The 24,622-nt window shown below is 44.9% G+C and overlaps 1 protein-coding gene across 25 annotated transcripts in view; it reads left to right on the forward strand.

Annotated features, from left to right (window-relative positions):
• Nucleotides 1-556: 556 nt before the first annotated feature.
• EIF4G3 (eukaryotic translation initiation factor 4 gamma 3) overlaps nucleotides 557-24,622 on the forward strand; it is a 529,091-nt gene continuing 505,025 nt past the window's right edge. For 12 of the 25 annotated variants that reach the window (XM_050931132.1, XM_050931134.1, XM_050931138.1 and 9 more), the window contains exon 1: nucleotides 571-708. The gene's annotated coding sequence lies outside the window, so the exon portion shown is untranslated. Of the gene's footprint in view, nucleotides 709-24,622 lie in introns of all 25 variants that reach the window. The other 13 variants (XM_050931144.1, XM_050931148.1, XM_050931149.1 and 10 more) reach the window with 4 other exon arrangements.

The raw sequence follows: 24,622 nt of genomic DNA on the forward strand, positions 1-24,622 counted from the left end.
CCTCGACGCCCCTAATCCCACATTCAGTCTGCCCAATGGCCCGAAGAGTCCCTCGCTGAGGATTTGCGGAGTGACCCGAAGTTTCCCGAGAGCGGCGGAGTCGAGGATCTCCGGAAGGAGCCGAAGTGTTTGGAAAGCCCTGAGGCCGAGCGGCTCCGGAAAGGCCCGAAGCTTTCCGAACGCGTCCGGGTCGAGCGGCTCCGGAGTGGTCCGAAGGAGCCCGAGCGTCCGTCCTGCCGGACTGCTGGAGGCGGCCGCAGCGCCATGTTTGATGCTCCGCTACTTCAGTGAGGAAAATCCGCCGGAATCGCCCGAGAGCCGCCACCGCCAAGGGCGCCGCTTCCCCCGGGGAGGGGGACCGAGATTCCCCGCCGCCGGCGGCCCATGAGCAGCAGGGCTTGAGCGGCCCCCGCCGGCCCCTCTCCCCGGCGCGTTGTCACGGAGACCGGCCGGTGGTGCTGGCCCGCCGGGCTGTCCCCCGGCCCGCTCCCCCGGCCCGGCTGCCCCCTGCCCCGCTCCCCGCACGCGGGGCTGGTGGCTGCGCTTTGCCATGAGTTTACCGCAGAAAGCGGCTGTGAAGCCCGGCTCAGCGGCTGCAGCGGCGGCGGGGACTGGCCCCGGGAGCGGGGCGGCGGCAGCGGGGCCGCCTGCCCCCCCGGCTCCCCCTCACCCCAACATCAGGGCCTTACAGACCCAGCCGCCCCAACAGTATCCTTTACACCGGCAGCCCCCTCCCGGGCTGAGCCCCCCTGCAGGGAGCGGTGGGTGGGGGGAGCTGAGCCCTCGTAGAGAGGAGGGTGTGCAGGGGCCGCCCCCCCATAGAGCCAGGTATGGGGCAGGCCGCCCCTCCCAGGGGACGGAAACTGCAATCCCTAATCTGTATAAGTAAGTGGGGCTTCCTTCAGGGTTGGGCTTGCACCCCAAAGTATATAAGGACTGAGGGCTGAACCCCCTTTTTTGTGGAGAGAAGGGGGGCTGAGGGGCTCTGTATATATGGATAGAATGGGGGTTTCACCCTTGCATGTGCAGATGGGGTTGCATGCACGTTTGTGGGAGGGATGGGGGCGTTTATCCCCTGCTGTTACAGTGGTGGTGAGGGGCCTATATTTTTTCATATCTAGAGAACTGGGGGATTACACCTACTAATAGTGGTATTGTGAGAAGGGGTCGTAGCCCCCTCTACTTTAAATAGAGAATGAGTGTGAGATATACCCATCTCTTCATGGAGAGAGCTAATGGGGCTTCATCCCCTTCTTGTGAGGAATTAGGGATGGCTACAGCCTTTGCCCTCAAAGTGGATGTAGTGCAAATAATAAGTGTCAGTTGTGCAGTGAAGTATATAGGGTCATGCTGAGGTAAGTGGGTGGGTTTTTTGTGTGTTTTTGTTTTTTTAAGTTAAGGTGAAGAGAGCCCAGCTCCCTGGCTAATGTGAATTGTGGATTTTTAACATTTTGATGGTTATTTGTAGTGGAAGTGAGTCTAATGTGGAAATGTCACACTAGGCACCTTTATCTGTAAAGCAGCTTGTGGTGGGAAGAGGAAATTTTCTATAAGAAACCTACCAAAAATGTTAGTATTTTAAGGAAAGGCCAGTGCTTTCAATGAATGTTTTAAAGGTCTTTAATTCTCTGCAAGTGGGCCTGAAGTCTGGAGGTAAATACTGAAAAGATCAGCAGGAGGGTAGTGAGTCTGTGTATGTATATACATGTTCTATGTTTCTAGTGTTGGACAGCATCCCTGAAAAGTTGTTGATTTTTTTTTTTCAGTGACTTTTGGGAGGGTATGAAGAGAGATCCCCATTGAAAATCAGTGGAAGTGAAATTATAAGTCTATCAATATGTTAACCTAACAGTATGTTTCATGCACTAAGATGACTGTATTGGTGGTTGTCAGCTAGAAGTGTTTGTTTTGCTTTGTGTCAGTGCTAATGCTTATTTTTTTAATAAGAAAATGCAGAATAGTTTTATAAAGAGGTCGATCTAAGAGCTGTATAATGTGTAAACAAAGAACATATTTCTTATACAGTATATAATGGGTTTACTGCTCTTACTTTCATTTTGAGGTGAGAAAATCAAGGCCTTTCATAATCTGTTAGGCCCGCTGTTTTTTTGAGCTTCTAGAGTCATTCTTGCTGCTAACCACAAATATTTTTTTTAGATCAGGAGACTGTTGATGGTACAGATCTGTTCGGGTCAAAGTGAAGTCTTTAGAGACTTAAGAGTGGTAACTGAAGGGTGAACTCTACCTTTTTCCTTGTATTTGGCTAGCTTATAATAAGCTGCAATTTTTAAAAGAACTTACTGAGTAGTGAGAATGACTTGTATGTTTTTTCCTAAGTAAGCATGGCAGTGATACGTATATTGCTCGGGGGAACTTGCTTAGTTTTAAGTGATGTGCCAAATGTTGCTGGTGGGAAAGTTAGCTAGCTGGCTGGTTTTTACATATTAAGTCAGTGCTCAACTGAAGGTTTATCCATCAAGGTGCTGGGTTTTTAATATTCCACTTGTTATACAATACTTTTTTGTGTCTTGGCAGTTAAATGGTTTCTGCTTGCCTGAATGCATGAGGGTACTAGAGTTTGAAAAGCATTTTCTTTTAAAGTAATCATTAAAACCGTCTTTGAGGGATTTCCAACTTCCATGAATGCTAGTTTAGTGTGGCTTGCAAGATTGGCGTATACTTTTGAGGCTAAAACTGGAAAATGCCATCATGTTTGGTAAATTATGTGGTGCTATTTGACCAGAGGAATTGTGTGTGTGTGTTAGAGGGAGGAGAGAGAATTAATCCTAGAATGGAGTCTAAAGGGTTCACAGCAACTGGTTGATTCTGTCATAAAGGAGCCAATAGTGGTGCTCCAGCATGTCACATCACAGGAAAGTGACTAGGCTCTAAGAGCAAGAGACCTAAAAGAAAGAGAAGTATGAGGTAAATAAGGTGAGTTTAAGATGTGTAAATCTAGAGGAGAACCAATGGTATGGTTGGATTTTATTATTTATTGTAGTGACTTGATTCTTTTGTGAAGACTTTTTTACTTAATAAAATGCCTCAACCTTTAAAGCTGTATAAACTGTCTTTGTAATATATACACATGTCCATTCTCTCTTCCATTTTTCCTTAAATATATTTAGATGTCCCAGATAGTTTTCTCTGAAATCTGGAAGTGTATGTAAATAGTAAATGAAGGCTGTTACCTAGTATAAATTGTAATGTGATTGTGAATATTTTTGGAGAGTATTTTTTGGAGGGCAGTTCCTCAGAAACTTACTGAAATGCATTTTTATTTTTAGTGCTGTTTGTTTTTTAATGTTTTTATGACATCAAGAGAGCATTGCCCTACAGCAGATAAGTTCTAGCTGCAAGTGTCCTCCTGGCAGCATGGAGTGAGCTGCTTCTGGCAAGGTCCTTGTTTGCTCCCCAACACAATAAAGAGATTTATTTATTTGTTGATGGAAATGGTCAGTATGCTATACATTGATAGTAGTGTTGAGGATCTGAATCAGTTTTGCAAAGCTGAAATTGAACTTAAAAGGTTAATTCTGTGTCCTTGTGCCTTCGGTAATAAATATATGCATCTCTAACATTTCTTATACTCTGTTAATTTAATTAATAATAGTTATCCGTGCTCTTTAGCTGTAAGAATAGAAAGGACTGTATAGGGGGAGAGCTGGTGTCCATCCACTCCATGTGTATTTGCAGAAAAGAATGAAAAGTGAGACATGATCTGAGGGATTAGGGGAGGAGAGGAGAGGGGAGTTTTTTAAAAAGGAAAGTGAAACTCAGTAGTGACAGATGTAAAGAACAGAAGTGTTTCTAAGGGGGTTCCATTCTGTTGTCCAGCATGTTGAATAGGAAGTTATTTTTGTGACTACTGCAAAACAGATAAGCTCTGAAAAACTATCTTAACATGTGATGATTTAAAGGGTTAATTGGTGTCCATAAGAAGAACTACTGAAATAATTTTGTAGCTCCAGTAGTAGCATGTGTCTTAAGTCAAACCTGTATTTTCAAATGAAGAATGTTCTATTTGAGAGGTATCAATCGAACAAAGCATCTAAGTGAAATTAACTCTCAAATGTGGAAAACCCACTAATATTTTGAAAGGTGTGTATGTGTATCACTGCAGAGTGACATAATATGGAATGTAAATGAATTAAACGTGGATTTCTGACCACTGGCTTTCTCTGCACTGGCATTAAGCTTTCAAATTACCTGTAAGAAATTGGATTTAGTTGAACTCCATTTGTCTGTAGTAAGGGTTGGTCTATGCTGAAAAGTTACATTAGTATAGCTGCATCTCTCTGAGGTGTGAAAAATCCACAGCCCTGAGAGAGAACTTAAACCAACCTAACCCCTGGTGTAGACAGTGCTAGGTTCTTCCATTGACTTAGCTGCTGCCTCTCAAGAAGGTGGATTAACAGCCCCTTCCTTCACTGTAGCGAGTGCCTATGTTGAAGTGCTACAGCAGCTGCAGTGCTTCAGTATAAACACTCTTACAGCAATGGGTGGGGCTCTCCTGTCCCTATAGCTAATTCATCTCCCTGAGGCCTGGTATACACTACGCGTTTATATCGATTTTAGCAGCATTAAACTGATTTAACGCCGCACCCATTCACACAACGAGGCCCTTTATATCGATATAAAGGGCTCTTTAAACCGGTTTCTGTACTCCTCCCCGACGAGAGGAGTAGTGCTGAAATCGGTATTACCATATCGGATTAGGGTTAGTGTGGCCGCTAATCGACGGTGTTGGCCTCCGGGCGGTATCCCACAGTGCCCCACTGTAACCACTCTGGAAAGCAATCTGAATTCGGATGCACTGGCCAGGTAGACAGGAAAAGCCCCGCAAACTTTTGAATTTCATTTCCTGTTTGCCCAGTGTGGAGCTCTGATCAGGACGGGTGGCGATGCAGTCCCAAATCCAAAAAGAGCTCCAGCATGGATCGTGCGGGAGATACTGGATCTGATCGCTGTATGGGGAGACAAATCTGTTCTATCAGAGCTGCGTTACAGAAGACGAAATGCCAAAGCATTTGAAAAAAATCTTCAGGCTGTGATACAGAGTCCACAGCACAGTGCTGTGTGACAAGCGTAACGGAAAGCCAAAGAATCAAATGGACGCTCATGGAGGAAGGGAAGGGGTACTGAGGACTCCAGCTATGCCACAGTCCCGGCAGTCTCCGAAAAGCATTTGCATTCTTGGCTGAGGTCCCAGTGCCTGTAGGATTAAACACATTGTCCGGGGTGGTTCAGGGTATATCTCGTCAATTTAGTCCCCCCGCCCCCGTGAAAGAAAAGGGAAACAAATAGTTTCTTGACTTTTTTCAATGTCACCGTATGTCTACTGCATGCTGCTGGTAGACACGGTGCTGCGGCAATGAACAGCAATATCCTCTCCCCTCCCTTCCCTGGTGGCAGACGGTACAGTGCAGTAGGACTGGTAGCTGTCCTTGTCATCAGCCTGTGAGTGCTCCTGGCTGGCCTCAGGTGAGGTCGGCCAGGGGCGCCTGCGTAAAAATAGGAATGACTCTCGGTTATTCCGGGCAGATGGTACAGAACGGCTGGTAACCGTCCTCATCCTAGCAACTGGGGGCTGAACTCCATCAGCCCCCCCTCCCTTTCATGTCTAAAGAAAAGATTCTGTACTGCCTGGACTATCATAGCAGCGGGATGCAGGGCTCCTCTCCCCTCCACCGTTTAATGTCCTGCCTGGACTATCATAGCAGCTGGAGGCTGCCTCCCCCTCATTTTATCTCACTAAAAAGTCAGTGTTCCTTATTCCTGCATTCTTTATTACTTCATCACACAAATGGGGGGACCTTGCAACGGTAGCCCAGAAGAGTTGGAGGAGAAGGGAAGCAACGGGTGGGGTCATTGCAGGGACACCCCCCGTGAATAGCATGCAGCTCATCATTTCTGTGGGATCTGACACGGAGCGGCTGTGCTCTCTGGTTCTCTGATACACTGGTTCTCTAGTACATTTGCCCCATATTCTAGGCAGGACTGACTCTATTTTTAGATACAACATAAAGGAGGGAATGACCCAGGGGGTCATTCCCATTTTTGTCTTTCCGCCCCCGGCCGATCTCAGTGAAGGTCAGCCAGGAGCACCCATGACGGCAGCAGACGGTACAGAACGACTGATAACCGTCATCTCATCACCAATTTACAATAGCACAGCAGACGGTACAGCGCAACTGGTAACTGTCTCTGCTACCTTGCAAAGGCAAATGAATACTGCTGTGTAGTGCTGCAGTACCGCCTCTGTCAGCGGCATCCAGTACACATACGGTGACAGTGACAAAAGGCAAAACGGGCTCCATGGTTGCCATGCTATGGCGTCTGCCAGTGCAATCCAGGGAAAAAGGACGCAAAATGATTGTCTGCTGTTGCTTTCACGGAGGAAGGAATGAGTGACGACATTTACCCAGAATCATCCGCGACACTGTTTTTGCACCATCATGCATTGGGATCTCAACCCAGAATTCCAATGGGCTGGGGTGACTGCGGGATCTATGGGATAGCTACGGGATAGCTGCCCACAGTGCAACTCTCCAGAAATCAACGCTAGCCTGGGTACATGGATGCACACCAGCAAATTATTGTGCTTTGTGTGGTCACGTGCATTCGACTTTATACAATCTGTTTTACAAAACCGGTTTATGTAAACTCGGAGTAATCCTGTAGTGTAGACGTACCCTGAGAGGCGGTAGCTTGGCCTTACTGGAAAAACCTAGTGCAGTCTACACCAGAGGTTAGGTTGGCATAGTACGTCTCTCAGGGGTGTGGATTTTTCACTTCCATGGGAGACGCAACTATGCCAATGTAATTTTTCAGCATAGACCGGCCCTAAGATTCCTTACGTGATGGTATGCATCAGACTGCAAGCTCACCATGGATCTTGCGTTTCAGCTGAATAGAACTTCTAATGTGTATTAACTAAAGAGTGTGTTTCCTTTCATACTGACCTTTGTATAATCATCTCTAATGTGTTTGAAAACTTGAGAATTTTTGGGATGTTATTGTTATACTTTACTAGGTACTTTACTTTGCTGTTGTATGAGTGTCATTTGTAAAGTGTAAAAAAGCAGGAAATGGCTGAAAACTTAAATATTGGACAGTCTGCATATCCCAGTGATGAATGAAGCTGGTGATGATCTAAAAAGCCCCTCTCTGCTAAGCTTGTAGTTATTTTCCATTGCTTCACACTGACTCAGCAGACGTTCTAGGCTTCAGAGTTGCACAGAGTGACAATCCGGGAATCTTATTATTATATAGCTAATTAAACTACTTTTTGAGTCTTTAAAAGAAATGTCTATATATTGTGAATAAATTTTGTTGATCAGTATAATTAGATCATCAATTTCTTCCCAGTACCAGCCTGGATATTAGCAAATAGTGCCTTATAAAGGACAAAATTGCATATTTACTTAAAGTTTATAATGCTGGCTCTTTGGGGTTAGTTGAATGCTGTACCTTAGAGCCAAATTACGGCCATCCTGAGTTCCCATGGTGGTGTGAGTAGATTTTTTTTTTTTTTTCAAACTTGTTTGTACGTGGAATCAATTCAACTTTGTGGTAGTTGGTGGTCTCAAAGGAGGCAACAATAAACTTCCAACCCTGATATTCTATGATTCTATTCTATGACTCTGTGAAACTTAACCTTAGTTTATTACTTTAACTGTTGCAGAGTGAGACTGGACATATCTTGGCATGGTTATTTTCAGGGTTATTGTAGCAAGGCAGCTGCAGCTTGTTTTGGGGTAGGGTTATTGATTTTTTTTATTTTTATTTAAATTCTGTTTCTGTGGTAAGAGACTGCAGGCATTTGAGCATAGATGAGGCTGGAGAGGAGACTTTTAGGATTTTTTTTTTATAGTGCCATTACTGTAGCGGCAAAGGGTATGTCTATGCTACAAAATTAGTTCGATTTAATAGAAGTCGATTTTTTAGAAATCTATTTGATACAGTTGATTGTGTGTGTCCTTGCTAAGCGCATGAAATTGCCAGAGTGTGTCCATAGTACCGAGGCTAGCATCGACTTCAGGAGAGTTGCACAGTGGGTAGCTATCCCACAGTTCCCGCAGTCTCCACCGCCCATTGGAATTCTGGGTTGAGCTCCCAATGCCTGATGGGGCAAAAACATTGTTGTGGGTGGTTCTGGGTATATGTCAGGCCTCCCTCCGTGAAAGCAATGGCAAACAATAGTTTCTCTCCTTTTTTCCTGCGTTACCTGTGCAGACGACATACCTCGGCAAGCATGGAGCCTGCTCAGCTCACTGTCACCATACGTCTCCTGGGTGCTGCTGGCAGACGCGGTACTGTGTTGCTACACAGCAGCATCTCTTTGCCTTGCCTTGCCTTGCCTTGCCGCCAGCAGATGGTGAAATGCGACTGTTAACCACCATCATCTCTTGGGTGCTCCTGGCCGACCTTGGTGAGGTCAGCCGAGGGCGCCTGGGCAGACATGGCAGTGACTCCAGGTCATTCTCTTCTTTAAGTTTCATCTAATGGAGATTCAGTCCTGCTTGGAATATCATGCGAGCTGGAGGCTTTTGCCTCAGGCTGCTCTTCCAGCCGGTAGCATCACATAATCGTACCTACCCCAGTCTACCCCTAGCTCCCATGGCTCGTGAAGCCTGGACAGTAGTAAGGAGCAGTTCAACTATAGGCTGAGTAAGTGCAGAATGGTGGTAGAATGTGCCTTTGGACATTTAAAAGCTCTCTGGTGCTGTTTGCTGACTAGGCTGTTTGTGATTAGAAGAGCACAGCAAGGAGCGCTGCGCATCACAGAGGCTTTGAAAACCAGTGTCATTACTGGCCACGCTTCGGTATGACAGTTGTGTGTGCTTCTCCTTGATGAAAGCCCACCCCCTTTGTTGATTTTAATTCCCTGTAAGCCAGCCCTGTAAGCCATGTCATCAGTCACTCCTCCCTCCGTGAAAGCAGCGGCAGACAACCATTTTGTGCCTTTTTTCCGTGCAGGCGCCATACCACAGCAAGCATGGAGCCCGCTTAGATCACTGCGGCAGTTTCGAGCACTGTAAACACCACATGCGTTATCCTGCAGTATATGCAGCACCAGAAACTTCAACAGCAGGCGAGGAGGCGACGGCAGTGCGGTGATGAAGACATGGACACAGACTGCTCTCAAAGCACAGGCCCCGGCAATTTGGACATCATGGTGGTAATGGGGCAGGTTTATGCTGTGGAACACCGAGTCTGGCCCCGGGAAAAAAACACCGACTGGTGCAACTGCATAGTGTTACAGGCCTGGGAACATTCCCAATGGGTGCGAAACTTTCGAATGCAGAAGGGCATTTTCATGGAACTTTGACTTGCTTTTCCCTGTCCTGAAGCACAAGAATACCAAGATGAGAGCAGCCCTCACAGTTCACAAGCGAGTGGCGATAGCCCTGTGGAAGCTTGCAACGCCAGACAGCTACTGGTCAGTCGGGAATCAGTTTGGAGTGGGCAAATCTACTGTGGGGGCTGCTGTGATCAAAGGTAGTGATCACTGAGCTGCTGCTATCAAAGGTAGTGACTCTGGGAAATGTGCAGGGCATAATGGATGTCTTTGCTGCAATGGGATTCCCTAACTGTGGTGGGATGATAGATGGAACGCATATTCCTATCTTGGGACCGGAGCACCAAGGCAGTCAGTACATAAACCAAAAAGTACTTTTTAATGGTGCTGCAAGCATTGGTGGATCACAAGGGACTTTTCACCAACATCAACGTGGGATGGCCGGGAAAGGTACATGACGCTCACATCTTTAGGAACTCTGGTCTGTGTGAACGGCTGCAGCATGGGACTTACTTTCCAGACCAGAAAATAACATTTGGGGATGTTGAAATGCCTATAGTTATCCTTGGGGACCCAGCCTATCCCTTAATGCCAAGACTCATGAAGCCATATACAGGCAGCCTGGATAGTAGTCAGGAGCTGTTCAACTACAGGCTGAGCTGAGCAAGTGCAGAATGGTGGTAGAATGTGCATTCGCACATTTAAAAGTGCGCTGGCACAGTTTACTGACTCAGACCTCAGCAAAACCAATATTCCCATAGTTATTACTGCTTGCTGTGTGCCCCACAATATCTGTGAGAGTAAGGGGGAGACGTTTATGGTGGTGTGGGAGGTTGAGGCAAATCACCTGGCTGCTGGTTACGTGCAGCCAGACACCAGGGCAGTTAGGAGAGCACAGCAGTGCACACTGCGCATCAAAGAAGCTTTGAAAACCAGTTTCATGACTGGCCAGGCTACGATGTGAAAGTTCTGTTTGTTGTTTCTTCATGAAAACCCACCCCCTTGGTTCACTTTACTTCCTGTAAGCCAACTGCCCTCCTCTCCCCTCTTTGATCACCACTTGCAGAGGCAATAAAGTCATTGTTGTTTCAAATTCATGCATTCTTTATTAATTTGTCACACAAATGGGAGGATAACTGCAAAGGTAGCCTGGTGGGGTGGTGGAGAAGGGAAGGACAAGGCCACGCTGCACTTCAAAACTTATTGAATGCCAGCTTTCTGTTGCTTGGGCAGTCCTCTGGGGTGGAGTGGTTGGGTGCCCGGAGGCCCCCCCACTGCATTTTTGGGTGTCTGGGTGAGGAGGATATGGAACTTGGGGAGGAGGGCAGTTGGTTAAACGGGCTGCAGCGGCGGTCTGTGCTCCTGCTGCCTTTCCTGCACCTCAGCAATACGCCAGAGAATATCAATTTGATCCTTCAGTAGCCTGAGCATTGCTTTCTGCCTCCTCGCAGCATGCTGACGCCACCTATCATCTTGATCGTGCCGCCTGTCCTCGCTTTCATTTTGTGCTTTCCTGCACTCTGACAGTGCCTTTCTCCACACATTCTGCTGGGCTCTTTCACTGTGAGAGGACTGCATGAACTCAGAGAACAATTCATCGTGAGTGCATTTTTTTCATCTTCTAATCTTCACTAGCCTCTGGGATGGAGATGATACAGGGAGCGTTGAAACATTTGCAGCTGCGGGAGGAAAAAAGGGAGAGTAGTATTTAAAAAGACACATTTTAGAGAACAATGGGTAGACTCTTTCCTGGTGAACCAAGCTTTTAACATTACATAGCATGTGTGCTTTCTTTACAAGATTGCATTTTGCCTCTTATATTGAGGGCCTGCCGTTTTGGTGTGAGAGATCACACATGCTGAGCCGGCGGGCAACAGAATTCAGCTTGCAGGCAGACATGGTAAGCCACAGTCTTTTGGCTTCTTTAACCTTAATAACATGTGGGAATGGTTTCAAACAGCAGCGCCTTCATTTCTCATACCAAGCACCTGTTGGGTTGGCCATATAAAATGGGTTGGCCATTTAAAAGGAGGGGCTGCAGTTTTCGGTTTAGCGTGCAGCACAAACCCAACTACCCTCCCCCCAATTCTCTGGGATGATCGCTTCACCCCTCCCTCCACTGCGTGGCTAACAGCAGGGGTGATTTCTGTTCAGCCACAGGCAAACAGCCCAGCAGGAATGGCCACCTCTGAATGTCCCCTTAGTAAAATTCCCCTGTTTCAACCAGGTGACCCTGAATGATATCACTCTCCGGACGATAACACAGAGAGATTAAGAACGGATGTTGCTTTGAATGCCAGCAAACATCGGGACCATACGCTGCTATGCTTATTATGCAGTGATTCCAGACTACGTGCTACTGGCCTGGCGTGGTAAAGTGTCCTACCATGGAGGATGGAATAAGGCTGTCCTCCCCAGAAACCTTTTGTAAAGGTTTTGGGAGTACATCCAGGAGAGCTTCATTGAGATGTCCCTGGGGGATTTACGCCCCATCCCCATGCATGTTAACAGACTTTTCCAGTAGCTGTACTGGCCGCGAATGCATCCCAAATCTTCAGGGCAAATTAATCATTAAACACGCTTGCTTTTAAACCATGTATTATATTTACAAAGGTACACTCAGCCGAGGTCCCTTTTCTGCCTTCAAGGTCCAGGAGCCCGCCTTGGGTGGGTTGGGAAGGTACTGGCTCCAGGGTCATAAACAGTTCCTGGCTGTCGGGGAAATTCTCTGCTTGCTTGCTGTGCGCTATCTTCAACCTCCTTCTCCTCATCGTCCTCGTCCCCAAAATCTGCATTCCTGTTGCATGAGAATCCATTGACGGAGTCCACACACAGAGATAGTTGCAGGAGCACCCCCTGGGATGGCATGCAGCTCATCACAGAAGCGGCATGTCTGGGGCTCTGACCCGGAGCGGCCGTATGCCTCTCTGGTTCTTTGGTAGGCTTGCCTGAGCTCCTTAAGTTTCACGTGGCACTGGTGTGGGTCCCTGTTATACCTCTGGCCTTCATGCGTTTGGAGATTTTTTTTTTTTTTTCAAATATTTGGGCATTTCATCTTTTGGAATGGAGTTCTAATAGCACAGATTCCTCTCCCCATACTGCAATCATATCCAGTAACTCCTGTTTCGGTCCATGCTGGAGCACTTTTGTGATTCTGGGACTACATGGTCACCTGTGCTGATCAGCTCGCCACGCTGGCGAAAAAGGAAATTAAATTCAAAAGTTCGCGGGGCTTTTCCTGTCTACCTGGCCAGTGCATCTGAGTTGAGAGTGCTGCCCAGAGCTGTCACAATGGAGCACTCTGGGATAGCTCCCAGAGGCCAATAACATCGAATTGTGTCCACTCTACCCCAAATTCGACCCAGCAAGGTTGATTTCAGCGCTAATCCCCTCGTCAGGGAGGAGTAAAAATCGATTTTAAGAGCCCTTTAAGTTGACAAAAATGGCTTCGTGAGGACGGGTGGAGGGTTAAATCAATCTAACGCTGCTATATTTGACTTAAACTTGTACTGTAGACCAGGGCTAAGTGTTTCCCTGGTAAATTAGATCTATATAGCAGGATCCCTAGTTGACTTCATGGAGTTTTCTGCCTTTCCGTTTTTCTTGGTTATAGAAGCTCTGCTTGGGTTAAATATATACCTATATAATAGTTGTTTTAAAAATTCCCATTACAGTGAGAAGGAAGTCTCCCAGAGGAGTGCCTTAGAGCAGTGGTCCCCAACTTTTTTTGGGTGGTGGGCGCCGGACGATGAGCCACCAAGGACTGTGGCCGGCGGACAAGCATCCGTCGAGAAGCGGCAACGTCAAGAGGCTTTGTGTGATGGAGTAGTGTGTGATGTCACATAGTGTGGGGGAGTCCCGTCCTGCGCCCCTCCTCTTCCTTCACCCACAGTGACTCTCAGCCAGCCAGTAAAACAGAAGGTTTGTTGGACAACAGGAATGCAGGTTACAGCAGAGCTTGGAGGCCCAACCAGGACCCCTCAATCGAGTCCTTCTCGGGGTTCAGGGCGCTTGGATCCCAGCATAGGCTTCCCTGAATTCCCCCACCCAGCCCCAACCCGAAACTGAACTGCCCCTCCTCCAGCCGGCCGATTCCTTTTGTCCAGCTTCCCGGGCCAAGGTGCTAACCCCCTCCCACCTACCTGGCTCAGGTTACAGGCTTAAAGATCCTGTCCCTCACCTAAAGACATCCCCGGTTCTCCCATCCCCCACACAGACAGTCCCTACTCCATCACACTTTGCCCCTGAAATCCTGCCGAAAATCAGCAGCATTTTGGCGGCGATGCCTCTTGATGACGCTGTTTGTCGGCTGTATTTTGGTGGATGCTTGTCCGACAACCAGTATGCGGGCGCACATAGATGCCCTGGTGGGCACCTTGGCACCCATGGGCACCGCGTTGGGGACCCCTGCCTTAGAACATAACCTAAAGATGACCAGATCAGGCACGGGATTAGTCTGATCTCCTCTGGGAGCTAGTTCCACAGCTAACCCTCTTAATCAGAGAATGTTTTATCTTTGGTATTTACTTGTTTTGTGAGCAGCATTGTCCCAGACTGTTCAGTTGATGGAGTGAGTAATGGATGAAGTTATGGTCCTTGATGTTACTTACCTGTTGATGGCTTTGGAGATTACAACCAAAGCCTTCAACTGCTGATTGAAGTTGCTTGGAAACCAGTGAAAGGATCAAAAACATGGATGGTATACTCGTGGCAGCATTTGAGGAGGTGGGCTGCTGCATTGTGCACAAGCTATAGCTTCTGCTTTGCTTTCACGTTCAGTCCAAGGTACAGTGGGTTATAATAATCCTGTGTGAGGTAACTGCCACTGTCCACTGCAAGTCACAGTTGCCTTCAAAGAGGCTTTTTTCACTGCATTGGAACCAGAGATGTGTGTGTGTGGGGGTTTCACTATTTTATTAACCTGGTCTGCACTTGTGACAAAGTGGAAATTTTACGTAATATTTTTATGATGCCTATGTGTATCTCAAGTTCCTATGTACTTTATATTGCTAACCCAGTGGGTGCAGAAGGGTTAAAAAGCACTCTTGGAGCAGAGCAGGTGACATGAGGTGGTATCACAAGCCTCTGTGGGGCGGAATGAATGGGTCACTAAAAGACTATCTGAAGCTGACCAGCGTCAATGGAGGGGCTGCAAAGACAATGGAAACCCCAAAGACTGAGCAGCTGGCGCTTTTCCACTGGAATCTCTGGAGACAGAACATATAAACTCAGCAAGGGTCTGCAGGAGTGGGACAATGGACTGAGAGGTATCAGGTGGCTGGCATGAGAGTTCTCTTTTGGATGAGACCTGAAGAGCTCTCACCTGGGACAGATGAAAAGCCAGAGATTCCATGGCAGCTTGGCTGGGTAGAACACTGGTTTGAGTAGAATGGGCTATGTCTAAATAAATAAATATATAGAGATGTACCTTATTTTTTATGTCATAGAACTGGAAGGAACCCCGAAAGATCATCAAGTCCAGCCCCTGCCTTCACTAGCCTCCAGATCCCTAAGTGGCCCCCTCAAGGATTGAACTCACAACCCTGGGTTTAGCAGGCCAATGCTAACCTTTATTTCTCTATGCTAGCCTAGGGACTTCGTGATGCTGTGTTTCAGTCAACTAATAAACCCTACTCTGTTTTGGAAAGACTACCTAGTGTTGCTACAGATACTTGATGAGGTGCATTGGTCCCTGAAGAGTGTAAAAGTGTCTGAGCAGGAGTCTTTCTCAGTTGGACTAGCTGGACAGATGTGAAACTGGAGTGCGGAAGTCCGAGGGCAGTCTCTGAGTTGTTGAGGCTGTGTGGTCTGCCTTTAAGAAAGAGTGGGACCTTATGAGGGCCTGGCACACTGAAGGGTTTCCTCAAAGGGAATGTTTAAAAGCTGGGGTATAGCACTGATCCTGTGGTTCCACGACAGCAGTGTCACCTCATGTTAAAGCTTGATAAAACATCCTTGGATCTGTTTTGAGTACAAGTTCTTAGGCCCTAGAAGGAGTCGTCAAAAATTTCAAGCCGTTCAAGGAAATGGCGTTGCCTTCTTATAGCTACCTTAAAAAATTAAGATTTTTATTTTGTCTCGTACTTCGGGAGGTGCATATTAGGGAGGGGTTTTCTTGAACCCTGAGGTTCTCCTCGCCGCCACATCATTGCAACTCTTCTGCAGAGGACTGGGCATATATCACTCATCGCATTGCCAAAAAAGTACTGCTTCTAAACCACTGGGCCATCTTCTGTGTTGCATTCCCCACTCTAGCACATCTTGATATTCTTTCAAATGGAAATTGTATTTGATTTTGTTTAATGACAGGAGGTGAAGATGATTTGTTCTTGACTAGAGTGCCCATAGTTTTTCCTCTAGGAATTGTAGAAGAGCAATATCAGCAATACAGGAATTCCTTTGAGAGTAAACCTTGATTGTCTTTTGTATTTTTTAAAACTACAATATTTTCTGTTAAAGAATAACAGTGGCAGGTGAGGTCTGTATCTAGTAGCATTGTAGTAATTAGATTTCATAGTTATGTAAACATCTGGTTCTTTTGGGTTTGTGTACTGTTTAGTTTGAAATGATTTCCCTAGTTTTTGTTTGTTTGTTTGTTAAAGGTTTACGATATTGAATCAGTCACAGTGGTATCTGGATGTAGTACAGAAATTAACAAGAACAGTTATTACATTTTCTTTTTGTGCCAAGTGCTGGTAACAATTCCTGCCTCCTCTTAATGGATGTGTCCTTTGGCTTCAGGCTCAAGTTAAGATAGTTAGATAAATACATGTGCCTTGTATTGCTTCCTGTAAAAAATAAATAAATAAAAATTGTCTAATTCAGGCTGTCTGTGACTGTACGAAAAAGTGAATTTTATAGCTGGGTGTTCTCCATGGTGAATGCCCTGTTGCCTGTCCTCCTGGACTTCAGTACTGGAGGTAGTCAGCAAAAGCTTTCTAGTAAAAGCAGCTGCCTTAATGAGCCTTATGGGAAGAGGTGGTGTCAGGGATAGTCCGGTCTCATGCAGTTCAGGGTTTTATAAATGTTAACCAGTATCTTGAATGGCATGATCCCAGTTTCCTTTTACCAGTGCTGAGTGTGACATTTACGATTGCTTGGCTCACTTAGGCGGTGGGCAGCTGCATTCTGCAGTAACTAAGACAGGGGTCGTTTTTGAGAGTTCCAGGAAGAATGCGTCCAGCCAGGAGTTGATAAAAGCCTGGGTAACTGGTAAAATCAGCATCAGAAAGATTGCGCTGGGCTAGCTGAAGATAGTAAAAGGCACTTAAGACTCTTCTGCTGTCTGGGATTCTAAGAACATCAGTGAGGTCTAATGATTGCAGGGAAGCCAAAGGTATGGATGAATTGCACAGTAAAATTTTGGAAGTGTATATGTTTTGACAGAAATATGAGTTGTAGAATTGAGTATTGGCATACAGGGTGTATTTCAGCCCAAAAGTCTGTCCTCATAAATCTGTTAAGTAGGAGGATGATGGGATGGAATCGTGAAACACCTCGGGGAGCATGAGAAATTGCCTCTTTTGTCTTCTGAGTTCTCCTTGAAAGGAATGGTTGAAGCCACTGTAAATTGATCCCATCTAGTCCTATGGCAACTGACTGAGTAAATACTAGCATCTTGAATATGTTATAAATTATCCTAGTAACAACCACAGTTAATTGTTATGGTTGTGCTTTCCTTTCTGCTAGGAAAAGAGGATAATTAAGATGCAAGATTCAGAATTTACCAGGCTTGTATTTTAGGATCTAGAGTAGGAGTGGGGGAACCTTTTTTCTATCATTTGCGCACAGAAGAAATCAGTCTTGGGCCACGCACATCCCGGTGGAGGGGCTGAGGCTCTGGACTGGAGGGGAGGCTTGGGGCTTCCTCTAGGTTCCTGGGTGTGGCCAGAAATGAGGGGCTCAGGGTATGGGAACGGGCTGGGGCAGGGGGTTTGGGTGCAGGAGGGGGTGAGGGTTCTGGGGTGAAGCTGGGGATGAGGGGTTTGGGGTGAAAGAGGGGGCTCCAGGCTGGGGCAGGGGGAAGGGGTTGGGGTGCAGGGTCTGGGAGGGAGTTAGGGTATGGCAGGGGGTTTGGGGTGCAGGCTCCGGCTGGGTGGCGCTTACCTGAGGTGGCTCCTGGTCGGTGGTGCAGCGGGGCTAAGGCAGGCTCCCTGTCTGCCCTGGCCCTGCGCTGTTCCCGGAAGTGGCCAGCATGTCTGACCCCTGGGCAGAGGGGCAGCCAGGGGGTTCTGTGCGGTTGAGGGATCTGTACAAGTCTCCTTTATGACTGTTATGATGTAATTGTAGTGAACATAGCTGGTATGTACAGTTTAAAATTAATCTGCATTATTGAGACCTCTTGAACTTTTCACTGGAAGGTAAATCCGTGAATATTTTGTTCCCCCCTCGTCTAGGTAATTGTCTTCATTGTGTTTTCAGGTCTGACAGACCTGCTTACAACTCAGAAGGAATGCTGAAAATGCCCTTTAGAAAGGGTGACAAGTTAGAAACTCTCATTCCTTCTTTTCTGCTCCTATTTAGCCTGTAAGTTTGTCTTAAGATGTTCAATACCAAATTCAGTTCCAGGAAACCAGAGTGTATGTACACTCTTCAAAATCTTCCCTCCCATTTCTGCCCCATGTTTACCTTGATCATGTGGAAGGTTGCTAAATTGTCCCTGATGTACAGTGTAGTCTTAAGGCATGGTTACACTAGAGAGTTTGGTGGCATGGCTGCACCAGTGCCACTGAACTGTTGTAAGCTCTCTAATGTAGCTGCTCTAAGCCATCGGCGAGAGCTCTCCTGTTGGCTTAACTACTTCAGCCCCTACAAGCAGCAGAAGCTATGTTTGTGGGAGAAGCTGTCCCACTGATACAGCGCTATCCACACCTTGCTTATGTTGGTGTGACTTACGTTACTCAGGGGGCAATTTTATTCACACCCCGAGTGACACAAGTTATGCTGACATGAGCTGTAGTGTAGAGTCTGTGTCTGTACTTGAGACCTTACAACGGTGCAGCTGTAAGGCTCCCACGTAGTTGCTCTATGCCGATGGGAGAGAGCTCTCCTGTCTGCATAATTAAACCACCCCCCAACTAGTGGCAGTAGCTATGTTGGTGGGAGAAGCTCTGTGTGACTTGAAAGCTTGTCTCTCTCACCAACAGAAGTTGATCCAGCAGAAGATACCACCCCCTTGTCTCCAATATGGTTTAGTTGTAGCCCTATTGATTCCAGCATATTAAACTCCTAACTCACTTAGGCACTTTTCAGAATCCCACTTCAAATTCCTTATAGCTTGAAGAACTTGGATTCAGTTGATTTTATGATAACTATTTTTAGATACAATGCTGGTTTTAGGGCTTCTCAAAACACTAAGTTGTACTGGTTTTACTTAGATTGGCTTAAAAACCAATGTAGTTAAACTGTTGCAAATTTTATTTGGAAGCTCATATCAGTTTAAAACTAGCTTTGATGGTTTGATTTGTGCCTGTAAATTTCTTGTTGCAAATGAAACCAATATAAGCCAGATTCAAACTGATATCAGCATGTCCACATACTTTGTTGCAGTTGTTTAATTTAGCCCTGGTCTTCATTGGGTGGGGGGCTAATCTATCTAAGTTGTGCAACTTCAGCTATGTGAATAATGTAGCTGAGGTTGACGTACTTAGATCAGCTTACCATGGTGTCTTCACAATGGTGAGTCAACTTCCCCATCGACTCTGGTCGTGCCTCTCACAGCGCTGGAATACAGGAGTCGATGGGAGAGGGCTTGAGGGTCCATTTATCACGTCTAGACTAGACGCGATAAATCGATTCCTGCTGGATCGATCTCTGCCTGTCGATCCGGCAGGCAGTGAAGACATCCCCTAAGTTGCCTTAAAATAACATCTCTAGTTAAACTGGAGTAACTTTGCATATGGACCAGGTTTTAGGGCTTATCTTCACTACTGGGAGATTGATGCTTCTGCAATCGATGCAGCGGGTGTCAGTTTAGTGGGCTCTAGTGAAGACATGCTAAATTGATGGCACAGTGCTCTCCGGTACTCCAGCTTATAGACTCATAGACTTTAGCTTCTCGAGAAGGGTAAGGCAAGTCGACTGAAGAGCATCTCCTGTTGATGCAGCACAGTGAAGATACCAAGGTAAGTCGATCTAAGCTACGCTATTCATGTAGCTGGAGTACCCTAACTTAGGTTGACTTACCCTTGTAGTGAAGACAAGTCCTTAAATAGCAAACAGGAGTCTGTAGAGAAACGTTCTCTAATAATTCACATCCAAACTTATCTGACAAAGCAGTAAAGGAAAAAATGATATATTTGACATTTTTCCAATCTTTGTGCCTGTGAGAAAATCTTGACTGGCTTGGAAGAAAGAGGGATTGATGTGCATTGGGGAGACGGTGTTGCATTTTTTTAGCTCTTAATTCAGTTTCTCTAAGAAAATTTGTTTAATTGAAAAAAGACTTTGCAAAGGATGATTACTACAACGCTGTGGCGCAAAATTTATTTCCTGTCAAACAACACGTACTCTGATGATAAATCTTATTAACTTTAGGATTTTGGCAATTGGTTATCATCGTAGAAATGTTTGAAACTTAAGGCTGTCTAAATGCAGTTGCACCGGTTTCACTAGATAAAATGCTTTAAATCAGTGAAACTTTGTGTGCAGACTGTATATCTGAACATTAAGGCCTGATCTTTGATTTTCATTTGTATTTTCTGCCAAATGGCAATGATAGCAAGTAGCCTGATATATTTTTGTTTTAAGCTTCTTGGGCCAGACTTACTTTGGTAAGTGAGTGCATTTGTTATTTTATTGTGTTTTACTGTGCTATTTCTTGGGGGAACTGCCATGTTAACTTAAGTATAGTAAGTCATGGATGTTAGCTGATGATCCATTTAATGCATAGTGCACTAGTAAAAATTAATGTGGTACATTAATATTAATCTTTTTGCTAAAACATATGAGGGATTTTGAGGTGTGGGAAAAGTGTGTGACTGCCGGTCATGTGGAAATAGACTGAAAAACACTGGCTTAGATTAGCTACAAGGTTCCCATGCCTACTAGCATCTGTGATTGTATATTGCAGTCATTATTTACACACGCAGTATGCAGTGCTAATTGTGATAAGGAAATAAAGAAACAGTCCCTGCCCAAAAAATTACAATCTGAGGCTGCTTCAGGTTGATTTTTTTAAAGAGTTTTTAGTATAAGCAGTCTAGCGCCTTGCAACTAGAAGATTAAGGAACAATAGATAGCTTTCCTATTGTTACAAAAATGTTTTAATCTTTTTATTAAAAAAACCAAAACAGATCTAGTGCCTCTGGGATTCAGAGCACGTACTCATAATTGGTATGGAATGTACTGTTGAGTAGATCTGGGTGAATAATGGATTTTTTGGTTTGCTATCAAATCTGAAAAATCAGTTTTGTTTTGTATTGAACTGAAAATGAAATTTTTCAAAAAAAAATTTGTGAATTGAAGTTGGGAAAAACTTTTGCTTGGATTAAAACACTTCGATCTTACTTGAAAATGTTTGTTTTGCTCTCGGGGATTTTGACAAAATCAAAAGAGTAGATTCACAAAATGGCTGGAGGCGAAGGAGGTGGTGGTAGCCGTGCTTCCCTTATAAGCTTTAACCCAATGGTTAGGGCACTCGCCAAGGCAGATGGAGTGATTGAACCTGGGTGTCTGACATCTGGGTTAAAGCTTACAAGGAACATATCACCACCTCCTTCACTTTTGTCAAATATATTGTCAAATAAACATTACTGAAATGTTTTGATTCTTTTTCAATTCAGTCAAAACTTTTTGCAAATTTGTGTAAAATTTGCCATAGTCTCTTGACCTGAAACTGCATTTTTCATTGAATAAACAATTTGCTGAAAATTTTTTCACATAGTTCTAGTCCTCAGGTTAGAGGAGGTGCCTCTTGCTGTGTCTATGTAGATTCATCCAGATTATATCATGGAAAACTGCTATTCGCGTTACACTCGCCCTTTGGTTTTCTGAAACTTCAGCCTGCATTGTGCATGCTCCTGAACTTGCCTGCACTGCCCTTAACCACTTAATCAACTTCCTTTCCAGAGCCTGTAATACAACTAGGGCTTCTATTTTAGATTTTAACCAGTAAACACAGACAAAACACCTCTGTACAAAAAGAAAGAAATTGGTGTTTATACAATAAACACTGGGAATGGTTACTTGTATCCAAGGGCTTGTATACACAGATCAATAATGGAGTATGGAGGTGTGATTTCTAAAGCGCACTAATGTGTTGTGCATTAATTAGTCTGTGTAGACCCTGCTGGTGTGCTCCTAAGAGTCCCTTGTGCACTTAGGTAGAATTATTTGAAACAGTACAACATTAAAGTACATTAGGGAATATTACAATATATACAAGGAGGTTAGAAAATGCCTTATTTTTGGACATCTAGTTAAAACTCAAATTGATAAAATAAATAAAAAATGAAATTTAATAAACCTTGAAAAACAGAAACCCTAAAAACAGTTCAGGAATCTTGATTCTCAGCATTCCACTACTGTCTAGCAAATAGTTGTGAAATCTACTGGCAAAGTGTGTTTTTTATGTCCCCCCCTTGGTTGTTTGTGGAGGATAACTATCTTCTAGTACTAGTAGTTATTCCTTTAGCTCAGTCTGGTTAGATTTAATACATTCCTCTCTCTCTTGGTTGTGTTCTGGATCTCATCTTCTCTTTGCATCCTTTACTTCCTTACTACCACTTCCAAAGATTCCCATGGCAGAGATTCTAATTCTAGCCAAGGAGAGCTGGATGTAAACTCCTTTTAGAGTCTTTCAGTGTTGCTTTAACCAGATATGCCTAATTAAAATGAATGCTTGATATCCTTCTGGAGAGCTGAGTATTCAAATTCTGTAGCACTCCTATACGCTTTTATCTCTGGGAGTGAAGCACAAAATTCCATCCCTATTTCTGATGACACCTGGCAGGGAAAGATAACAAATATTCATGCCTATCTAATCGTCTTCAAGTCTTTTTTCCCCTCATTCCTACTACAACAGAAATGAGAGTCCAAATTACCTAAACCAGTCCAGCCTCCAGACTTTAAATAACCATCAGGTAGCATTCTGTAAAGTGTATGACTGACTGCCAGAGCTGAAGTCCTGAGTAACTAACTGAACAACAGAATACAAAGGACATATATGTTGGTCACAGCCCCTGTTGATACTTGTGCAACAGAATGGATTATCTATGAAATTGTTTGATAGAACTGTGTATGCATCATATGAGGTTCTCTCATCCCTGTCTTCCTTTCACTTCTGTAGGAGGCAAAGTATAGACAACGTCTATCAGTTTCTCCAGGTTTGTTTTGGAAATCTCCCCCAGGTGCAGCTGGAGCTAGTAACTATAGTGGGGGAGCTAGTATAGGTAGGACATGTGACTCCTTGCTCAGCTCTCCTAGAACTGTGAGCCACTGTGTTACCCCTCTGCCTCAGCAAGTGTGAGCCTTGCTGCTACTAAGCTGTGAGTCGGCTCCCTGACCCACCACCTTGTCTGCCTTGCCAGCAAACTCCTCAGGACTTGTCCCCATCCAAACCTTGCCTTGCAGGTAACAGTGATCTTCAGTTTCCCAAGTTCCCAAGAGGCAGCTTTCTGCAGTATCCAGGCCCTCTCACTGGACCTTCACAGAAGTTAGCAAGTTTGCTGTTAGTTTGGTTGAGGATTTTACCCTTCAGTCTAATTGATCACTGAGATGTTTTTGCAATAAAACAAGAATAAGTATATTAACAAAGAATAGATACTTAAGTGATGATTAAGAATAGAAGAGACAGGTATGGATACAAACAAAACATGCTGTCTAGTGACTAAAACTTAACTTCATCCAGTTGCAATCTTTTGTAGATTTCTCACCTGTAGTCAGTTTCCAGAAAACTCAACTCTCTTTGTTGAAGGATCCAAGTTTCTATAATTACAACATAAGAATGGCCATACTGGGTCAGACCAAAAGTCCAGTAGCTTGTCCATCTAGCCTAGTATCTTGTCTTCTAACCATAGCCAAGTGATCCATTCTCTGTCAGCTGTTCTCAGCTTCTGGCAAACAGAGGCTGAGGACACCATCACTGCCCTTCTTGGCTAATAGCCATTGATGGACCTATTCTCCATGAACTTGTCTAGTTCTTTTTTGAACCCTCTTATAGTCTTGGCCTTCACATCATCCTCTGGCAAAGAGTTCCACAGATTGACTGTTCGTTGTGTGAAGAAATATTTCCTTTTGTTTGTTTTAAATCTGCTCTCTATTAATTTCATTTGGTGACCCCTAGTTTTTGTGTTATGAGAAGGAGTAAGTAATACTTCCTTATTTCCTTTCTCCACACCAGTCATGATTTTATAGACCTCTTTTCCAAGCTGAAAAGTTACTTATTAATCTCTCCTCATACACAAGCCATTCCATACCCCTAATCATTTTGTTGCCCTTTGTTAACCTTTTCCAATTCCAATATATCTTTTTTGAGATGAGGCGACCCCATCTGCCCGCAGTATTCAAGATGTGGGCGTAACATGGATTTATATAGAGCAGTGGTTCTCAAACTGTGGGTCGGGACCCCAAAGTGTCACCAGGGCTGGTGTTAGACTTACCCCAAGCCTAAGCCTGACACCACCACCCAGGGCCACAGCGCAAGAGCTTCAGAGATGGTGGGGCTTGGGCTTGGCCCCCCTCCCCCGACCCCGGCTTGGGCGGGTTCAGGCTTCGCTCCCCCTCCTGGGGTCATGTAGTAATGTTTGTTGTCAGAAGGAGGTTGCAGTGCATTGAAATTTGAGAACCCCTGATATAGAGGCAATATGATATTTTCAGTCTTATGTGTCTCTTTTAATGATTCCCAACATTCTGCTCGCTTTTTTTGACTGCCCCTGGACATTGTGGATAGTTCTCTGAAAATATCCACTCAATGACATAAAAAAATGTTTTTTAAAAAATTTGAGCTCTGGCCCTTTATATCCATCCAGTGATGGATAACAAAATGACCTTTAATTTCTGTTTATATCTTCCCAAAGTTTATTGATCCTGTTTCAAGAGGCAGCCTTCATTCTGTTGATATTAAAGGGGTCACCTTCCCCCACTTGCTTGTGTGATGGCTGATGACTGTCTCACTTGCTTAATTTGTACTGGAGACACAGTGAAGACAGTGAAACAACTTTCTTTTGTTTAGGACAGGCTGGGGTTAGGCTCTGCTTGCCAAACACATTTTAGGAACATATTTCCAGTACACATCTATGATTCTTTATACACCATGCATACATGTATTAAGCAGTAATATTAATGACCAGTGTTTTACCAGTTTGCCTTTGACATAGT

Source organism: Gopherus flavomarginatus, chromosome 21 (assembly GCF_025201925.1).
Source record: "Gopherus flavomarginatus isolate rGopFla2 chromosome 21, rGopFla2.mat.asm, whole genome shotgun sequence".
Lineage (NCBI taxonomy): Eukaryota > Metazoa > Chordata > Testudines > Testudinidae > Gopherus > Gopherus flavomarginatus.